This window comes from Pseudophryne corroboree, chromosome 5 (assembly GCF_028390025.1).
Source record: "Pseudophryne corroboree isolate aPseCor3 chromosome 5, aPseCor3.hap2, whole genome shotgun sequence".
Taxonomy (NCBI): domain Eukaryota; kingdom Metazoa; phylum Chordata; class Amphibia; order Anura; family Myobatrachidae; genus Pseudophryne; species Pseudophryne corroboree.
This window is the reverse complement of record NC_086448.1, coordinates 591,958,666-591,967,918: the sequence shown is the minus strand read 5'-3', so window position 1 is coordinate 591,967,918 and position 9,253 is coordinate 591,958,666. Positions and strand designations below refer to the sequence as shown.

The 9,253-nt window shown below is 40.1% G+C and overlaps 1 long non-coding RNA gene across 1 annotated transcript; it reads left to right on the top strand.

The window, feature by feature from the left end:
• Nucleotides 1-2,321: 2,321 nt before the first annotated feature.
• LOC134929243 (uncharacterized) lies at nucleotides 2,322-8,249 on the top strand. Its single transcript, XR_010178410.1, has 4 exons — nucleotides 2,322-2,408; nucleotides 3,079-3,163; nucleotides 4,918-5,164; nucleotides 5,272-8,249. It is a non-coding gene; the product is annotated as an uncharacterized LOC134929243 (long non-coding RNA).
• The last annotated feature ends 1,004 nt before the right edge of the window (nucleotides 8,250-9,253 follow it).

The following is a 9,253-nucleotide window of genomic DNA, read 5'->3' as shown; positions in this document are numbered from 1 at the left end:
GTTTTGAGTGAGAGTGAGATAGTGAAACCTTTGTTTTTTGATGGTTCAATGTACACAAACTTTGTTTAATACACAAAGTTATAAAAAATATTGTATTAAATGACCTTCAGGCTGTGTGTATAAGGTGTATATGAAACATAAATGAATTGTGTGACTGTAGACACACTTTGTTTAAGGCACAAAGTTATAAAAAATATTGTCTAAAATGACCTTCAGGCTGTGTGTATAAGGTGTATATGTAACATAAATGCATTCTGTGCTTAGACTTAGGTCCCATCACCATGATATCTCATTATGGCATGCAATTATTCCAAAATACGGAAAAATCCGATATCCAAAATACGTCTGGTCCCAAGCATTTTGGATAAGGGATACTCAACCTGTATCTTATAAAATGTTTGACATGTGCTTACTTGCAATAAGATGAGATTTGTTCGCAGAGGTTAGTTTTTCATATATGTGTGTCTGGTGACAGTTGTAGTGGTTGCTGTTTATTCTAGATTGGGCATTTTTTTCTGATGTACACCTGCTTAATTAAAATATGTTAGGTTTGACATGTGCTTATGAGTTTGCCATAGACATTAGTAGTCTGACTGCTCTGCACTGCACAGAGGGTTTTTTTAATGCTAAGGTGACTTTTAAATAAGTTTGCTCACATGAGAAATAAGTGTTTGCTTATAAAAGTAATTCTTTTTTTTAGTTTGCAAAGCCTTTCAAATTGTGCATTTAAACACAACCTAATACGCCTAAATGTGTTTGGTATAGAGATCTCTAGTTTTACTCTTTTGCGCTGTCTTTTTTAGCCATTTTTTTTTATTTATTTTTTGAGTTTGCAAGACCTGTGTTTGCTGACATGAGAATGGTTTTCTTACAAGAGAAAGGTATTTGCAAATCAACTGAATACTGCATTTATTTGATCTATTTGTGTTTTTGGGCGAGTTAGTTGTTTGAAAAGCAAAAAACCTAGGAATTGGCCAAAAACCTGTGACTCTCCAGCTGTTGTGAAACTACAAGTTTCAGAATGCCCTGCCACAGTTTTGCTACTAGGGAATGCTAAAACTGTGGCAGGGCATGCTGGGATGTGTAGTTTCACAACAGCTGGAGAGCCACAGGTTGCCCAGGCATGGTGCAGGTGGTGCAGATGTAAAATGTGCAGGGAGATATATTTGTGCGGGGTGTGGTCCAACTGCAATGTATTGCAATGCTGTAATGTATTTACCCTGCACTGAAACAATAATACCCGTCCCAAATGTATTCGTGTGCATTTTTGCTTTGCTAACAAACCTGAACAACCCCACACATTAATTTTGGCATGTGCTAATGTGTTTGCTGTAGACAACCTTTGGTGTTTTATACTTTCCTGTCTCCCTAGACAGATGTTCTGTGGTGTACTATGCCTGATGCAGTTGTTTTCCTATTGTGACAGTGCAGTTTCGCATTTTTGCCCCCTGCAACATTACCCATGTGCATTGGTTTTGCTGACAGTTTTGTTTTTTTACATTAGTGTTTCTGGACTGACTGTACAGTTGGCCAGTTTCCAACATTTATTAATATCTACCTTTTAGGTAAGTGTCTGGGTTACCTACAGTAATTAATATCAAGCTCACTTTACACCTTTCCAAATCTTCAAAACTGTTTTTTTTTCTTCACAACCAATCATCTCCACATAGCAAGCTTGAAGCTCATTCTGAGCATGAAGAAAGTGGCACCAATGCTGCATCAAGCAGTGAAGAATGGGTTGCACCACTCTCAGAGCAGAAAAGTGGCAAGAAAAAAATCCATAAAAAGTAGAAAGGCAGGGAAGTGCCTCCTGAAGATGATGAATCGGATGATGATGATGATGTTGCATTTGTGTGGGCACAAAGATTTTCAAAAGAAGAAAATTATGTGCTTGTGACAGTTGATTGAAAATTATGACAGGTTAATGGGGATGCTTGTGTTTTCTACTACCCATAAGAGGAAGACTAAAATATGGTCCCAGATAGCCAAGAAAGTCAGTGCAGAGGGGGTCAGAATTCAGACAATAGAAAACTGTAAGAAGCACTGGAGGGACTGTAAAAAAATGACCAAGGACAAGATGGCATGACTAGCCCGACACACACAGGGTACTGGTGGCAGATCCTCCATTGTAGTAAATTGTAATAAATGGGAGGAAAAGATGTGTATCCACTTCTCCCCTGTTTTGGTCCAAGGGGTTGAAGGTGGCGTGGATACTGCTGAATCTGCCATGGCCTCTGCTTCTGGTATTTTTTTTTTATTTGCCATGTCAACTTGCAGGGTTTTATGTTTTATGTAATATTCTCTTTACCAAATTGTTTTTAAAGTTTCCAGTACTTCAGGTGACCAACCTGGGAAAAGTGTACCAGTCCAAAAGGCACCAACACCTTCTGAAAGCTCCAATCACACCAGTGAGTACTCCCAACCCACTCCGTACATATGCAGAAAAAAAAAGGGTAGACCTCCGTGGGAATACTCAGGCTGATTATTTGTGGGGTTTTGTTGTATGCTCTTACCTTTTTTAAACAGAATATTAATATTTGGCGTTGTACATTTGTAGATGTTGCGGTGGCTAGTGTGATCAGACAACCAGTTGCAGTGATGGATTACAACTGGTAAAGGCCACTTGTACTTTTCACGTAATTGATGCACACTGCAGAATGTTGTTAAACATGTATTATGAGTTTTCTCAGTCTTCCTTTATGGTGGTTGTGCTGTTTCAGCAATGCTGGAGGCACCATACTTAATTATACATGCTAGGAGGAGAATTGATTGAAGAAGTACCTGTTGTTTTTTCAAAATTTTTTTGGTCTTACTCCTTTTTAAAGCAATCATTTTTTTAATACAGAATCTTACTTTTATTCTAAACTCATTTATTTAATAATCTTTTTTAAAATCTGTAATTATTGGCTTCCAAATTGTTAAGAATTTTTCACAAAAGGATGGAGTGGAAATGCATTTGTCCCAGTCCAGCTTATATATGTAAATTTTAGATACTCTGTTTTAACAAAGATAAATGAAATGTGTTTTTACCAGTATTATGAAGGCTGTTAATCTTTTTTCTCGTCCTTTCTGTCTTAGCCCCTCCTGCCACTGCATATGTCCCGAACTGGGACTCCTGCCACGATTCTGACAAAAGCACAGAGACAAAAATCAGCATCCACAGGTAATATTTTTTTTTAAATCTATAAATTTATAAAAATAGTATTTTTTATTATTTTTTCTTGTTAAGATTCCGTGATCAGAATGGAATCTTCACAGGCCACAACCTCACAAGGGCCTATGGGATGGTCATTCCGAGTTGTTCGCCCGCTAGCTACTTTTAGCAGCTGTGCAAATGCATAGTTGCTGCCCCCGTGGGAGTGTATTTTCGCTTTGCAAGTGTGCAAACACCTTTGCAGCCGAGCGCAGCAAAAACATTTTATGCAGTTTCTGAGTAGCTCTGGACTTATTCAGCCCTTGCGATCACTTCAGTCTTTTTGGTGCCGGAATTGACATCAGACACCCACCCTGCAAACGCCTGGACACGCCTGCGTTTTCCCAAACGCTCCCAGAAAAAGGTCAGTTGACACCCATAAATGCCCTCTTCCTGTCAATCTCCTTGCGTTTGGCTGCGCAATTGGAATCTTCGCTAAATCCATTGCCAGGCATCGATCCTCTTTGTACCTGTACGACGCGCCTGCACATTACGGTGCATATGCATGCGCATTTTTGCTGTTTTTTTACCTGATCACTGCACTGCGAAAATCGGTAACGAGTGATCAACTCGGAATGACCCCCTATGTCTGAAGGTATATATTGTGTTAATTTATAATAAAAAAAAAACTTTGAGAAAATTCTCTTTGCTAATTCCCATATTTCAGGAATGACCTGCCCTATGAAGAATCCAAAACACATCCCATCTAGAGATTGTATTTGCTTAATAATAATGTAATATATTTAATTACAGTTCTAAAACCCACATACTGCAAATAGCTGGTTTCTAACTCCCCTTTACAACTAGATAGACGAGTTTCCCAGGCTTGGGGGATATGTTCTAAGGCTTGGACACTGATAAAGTGGACAGACAACATTCTTTCCTTCTTATTATTTTTCTTTTTTCCCTTCATTCCTCATTGTTTAATGTTTTATCTTCAAACAAAAAAGGATATAACTTGTGTTACCATTGTGCTGGAATTGTACCTTCATTAACATAGCCACAGATAATATCTTTTGTTTATATCCTTATATATTTGTCTTTTGATTGTACTATTACTCTATTTGTCATTTGACATGTTATAAAAGAAAACCAAAATAAACAGATTTCTTCAAAAAAAAGTGGACAGAGAAAATGTACCAACCAACCAGCACCTGTTATTTTCCAAAGCCTGGCTGTAACATGTCATGGGCTGGCACTTTATCTCTTTCTTCTTTATCTCTCTTCATGGCTTCATAGATACACCCCTTTACTCCTCCAGCAGGTGCAGGGGTGGTTTTAATGCCAGAACACCAATTGGCTGTCCATTTGGTGGCTAACCAATAAACCACCAAAAGGGGTAAAGTGTATACCTTTTTTGGGAAACCAATTCTAGCTACCATACAATTGTTCTTTGGAAGGGAACTTTGTTAAGAACTTAATACTGGACTGTGTTTTGAATAGTGGCGGATACTATTTTCATGTACTATTACATTTATGCACTGTTTTTCTATGATTAGTGAAATAATGACTGGCTCGCCATGACTGCCTCACCTCCGAGGAAGTACTTGCTCCACTTTCTCCACAAACATTAGGTAGCAGCATTGGGACATTGTGTTCTGGGCAGGGCAGCAGGCTTGGCATTTCCTAGTGATAAATGTTGGTCATAAAATAAATAATGTGCAATATCCTAAAGCACCTGGTGCCCGTGTAAGACAAATAATTGTTTATTTTTTTCACTTCAGGGTCACTTGGAAGTTGAGAATTCTTTGAGAATTGAGGATTCCTTCCCATTGAAGCCTAGACATATCGCCCCCATCTGCCTTTGCCCTTTTTGTCCACAAACAAATTATTTTTTGATCAATTTGGGATGGTGAGAACAATTTTTATTCTCTTTAACCCAAAATAATGTTTACCCCCTTTTCCAATCAGGCAGTGGAATAGGTGAACTGCCACAAGTGACCTCGACCACCAGTTCAAAATATTCTGAAGGTAATTTATTTTGGAAATTAATTTGTTACTTGTTTTGCTAGGTATTCTTGCAAAATATTTTTACCTATACAAGGCATTCCATAATTTGCTACTTCATTCAACTCTAGATCAAGGACAAGCAGAGGTTGCCCATTCTATGGACTCGAATCAAGAAATGAATTGGCAGAAAATGGAGGGCAGCATGAATTTCCTTGCACAATATGACGACCGTCTTGCTGATAATCTTGAGAGCGTAGAACAAAAGACGACTGTCAAGAAATTCAGCGTAATCAAATAATTGAGAGTTTGAATAACATACATGGCACTCTAAATCAGATGAATAACTGGCTGACACAGTCCACATCTACCTCTATTTCAATGGCAACGAGTCTTGTGGTAATAACAGATGAATTAAGAAGATCCCATGTGTCTCTCAGTGACTTCCAAAGTCCATTCATGTCAAACTCGCTTCAGGAGATGTATAGTCGCCGGCCCACTCCTTCATCTGCTGGAGTGTCACAAATGGACCCAGAGCAGACTGTGTCCTCTTTACTAACAAGATTAATGGAAGAGCCCACTGGTTACGCCCCTACTGAAGGTAAATTATTTGTAGAGTTTTTTTGGTTTGTTTGTGGGAAAAACTACTTGAAAAGGTTCATGCACCAATTTTTTTATTAATTATCAGAAAAGGCATTCAAGTCGGATTTATGGTCTTACCTTGATGAATCCTTTTCTTGTAGTCTGATAGGGGGCACAAGAGATGCTTATACACTGGGTATTGGTGGTATTGGTGTGAGCAGACACTAAAGAGTTAAACTAATGTTCTCAGCATGCCTCAGTCCCCCTTCCCCTATACCCTGCCCCTCTGGGCCTGACCTGCCAGTTATGTTAGCCAGTCCAAAGCAGGAGTGAGGGAATAGGAAGGAAGACCCACACACAGACAGGACCACTCTTACTGTAAATAAATGCCACATATTCACTGGAATAGGGACCAGATCCTGTAAGTCAGGTGCATCAGGGAGGGCATCCTGGGCCCCCTATTGCACTACAAGAAAAGGAGTTATCAAGGTAAGACTATAAATCCAACTTTATTGTGCATCCACGAGGGGGCACAGGAGATATGCTGGGATGTCCTGTAGCAGTTCCCTTATGGGCAGGGACGCTCCTGGACTACACTAAGGACATTACACCTAAATGTTGCATCTGCTGATGCAAAAGAATCAAAGGCATAGAACTTAATAAAGGTTTAAGCAGAATACCATGTAGCCGCCCTGCACAGTTGTTCTGCAGAGGCTCCACGGCTAGCTGCCCAAGAAGTTCCCACCGAATGGGTGCATTGAGCTGTGGCCCCTGAAGGGACAGGGATTTTCGCCTCCAAATAAGCGTGATAAATAGTTGACCTAAGCTATCTTGCCAAGGTCTGTTTTGAAGCCGGGAACCCCTGTTTGCAAGAATAATAGAGAACAAATAAGGAGTCCGACTTACGAACCTTAGTTCTCTCCACATAAAGCCAAATAGCTCGGACAACATCCAGAGTTGCCTCTTCCATGGATCCCTCCAAAAATGCAGGGACCACTATCTCCTGGTTACATGAAACCCAGACACCATCTTTGGTAGGTAGGCCAGACGTGTGCGAAGCACTGTCCTGTCTGAGTGGAAGACTAAAAAGGGTGAACGCCATGATAAAGCACTAATATCTGACACCCTTCTAGTCGATGAGATGGCCAACAGAAGAAATGTCTTCCACGTGACCCAATGTATCTCAATCTCATCTAATGGCTCAAACGGAGGAGACTGAAGAGCCATAAGTACTAGAGCAAGATCCTAAAGGGCTACTAGAGGCAAAAATAGAGGCTGAATGCATGCATGTACATTTTTTCTTTTTTGAACTCGCAGCTCGAATCAAGTCACAGAGCTTTGAACATAGGGCTCTAGTCTAAAGTGCACCAAACAGTACAAACAATAGATCTATATTTTTTTTTGTATTTTTCTGATTTTGAACTTGCTCTCAAACTGCGTGGATCCCAGGGCTTATAGATGCATGTGAACAAAGCACACTATGGTAAAGTGTGCCAAACAGTACTATTTACAGCAAAGTATAGTGCACCATACAGCAGCATGTGTTAGTGTGAAATGGTGCCAAGTCCCATCCCTGGAGCTTTATATAGAATCCAAGTCCCACGAGAATCCAGTGCCCGGAGGATGATGTTCGACATCAACATGGAATCCAAGTCTAGAGGGAACACCGTGACTAGGGTGGCCTTGGATTCCCGATATTCGCTAATCTGTGCAGATGCCACAAAGGTATGCAAGAGGGTAGACACACCAGGGGGGTTAAAACAAAAGATTGAGGATCTAGGTAGACTAGAGGAATGGTCAAGAGTGTGGCAATTACAGTTAAATGCCAAAAAATGCTAAATCATGCACTTGGGTCTCAAAAATCCAAAGGCTAAATATAGTATTAATGGCACTATACTGGAAACTGCTGAAGAGGAAAGGGATCTAGGAATCACTATTTCAGGTGACTTAAAGGCAGGTAAGCAATGTAACAAAGCAATGAGGAAGGCTAGTCAGATGCTTGGCTGCATTGGGAGAGGAATCAGCAGCAGAAAGAAAGAAGTAATAATGCCACTGTATAGGTCATTGGTACGGCCACATCTAGAATACTGTGTTCAATTCTGGAGGCCATATCTTCAAAAGGATATTAATACATTAGAGACTGTACAAAGAAGGGCAACTAAAATGGTGCATGGCCTACATCACAAAACATAAACAGAAAGGCTAAAAAAAATCTCAATATGTATAGTTTGGAGCAGAGAAGGGAAAGGGGGGACATGATAGAAACTTTAAAATATATCAAGGGTTTTAAAGTCCAGGAGGGAAAAATTCTCCAAATGAAGAGAAGGATTAGGAGACGAGGACATGCACTGAGACTGGAGGGGGAGGTTCAGGGGAAATTGGAGGAAAAATTACTTCACAGAAAGGGTAGTGGACAAGTGGAATAGCCTCCCATCAGAGGTGGTAGAGGCTAAGACAGTAGAGCAATTTAAACATGCATGGGTTAGACATAAGGATATCCTAACAAAGACATAAGGATCAATTAAGGTTTGAGATAAAAATATGGTAACAAAAAAAAAAAAGGGGGGGGGCAGTCTAGATGGGTCAAGTGGTTCTTATCTGCCATCAAATTCTATGTTTCTATGTTTCTATCTCTAGTTTAAAATAGCAAACCCTATATAATATAGTTTGCTATTTTAAACTATGACTAGTTACATGTTACCAATATAATTCCATATTGACAATATTAAAGTGTATTTTTTATAGAACATTTTCTATTTCATCTCTCTCTCTATTCAGTGCAAGAAGTAGTTACAGGATGGACAGTGAATATGTCGGTACCAGAATGTAAGTGTTGACAAACATGCTACTTACAGCATGTTAGCCAGATCAAGAGCACAATTTAAACATACTGTCTACCCAGCATGTTTACAGTTGTAATGTCAGTCCAGTTAAAAAGCTCTAAAAAACGTTAACCTTGTTTACATGCCAACATCTGCATTCTGGGTTTGACATGCCAACGTCTGCATTCTGGGATTAACATGCCATCATCTGCATTCTGGGATTGACAAGGTCATAATCGATCCCATGTAATTATCCCATTTAGCATTCCCCCCTCTTTTTTCCATTCTTCTGATCTCCCACTTGCACTAATTGTAAAATAGTGTTAGCTATGCCCAGTAAGCAGTGCTAGACAAGACCCTGTGGCAGTGCACCTGTTAATAAAATGTGCTGCTCATGCCTATGCCCCTTTCTCCCTTTCTTAAGATGTAGCCGCTGTGACAGCAATGCTGCAAAAGAGTGTGCAGCCGCATGCTGGAACACGCCCATGACATCCCATAGCATGCCCATGATACCGCCTCTCATTGGAAAGACTTATTGTCACCTCCTGGTCTCCACCCTGAAATGCCCATGGATCACTCTCTAAAAGCTTCCCTAACAGCGCCAGGCTGCCATAGTACCTTCTATTCAAATCATCCCACAACTGTGGCATTTGCATGAACCACCTCATCGGTTTCTCTCCCTGCAGACTTTACTTTTTATTCCTTCAGC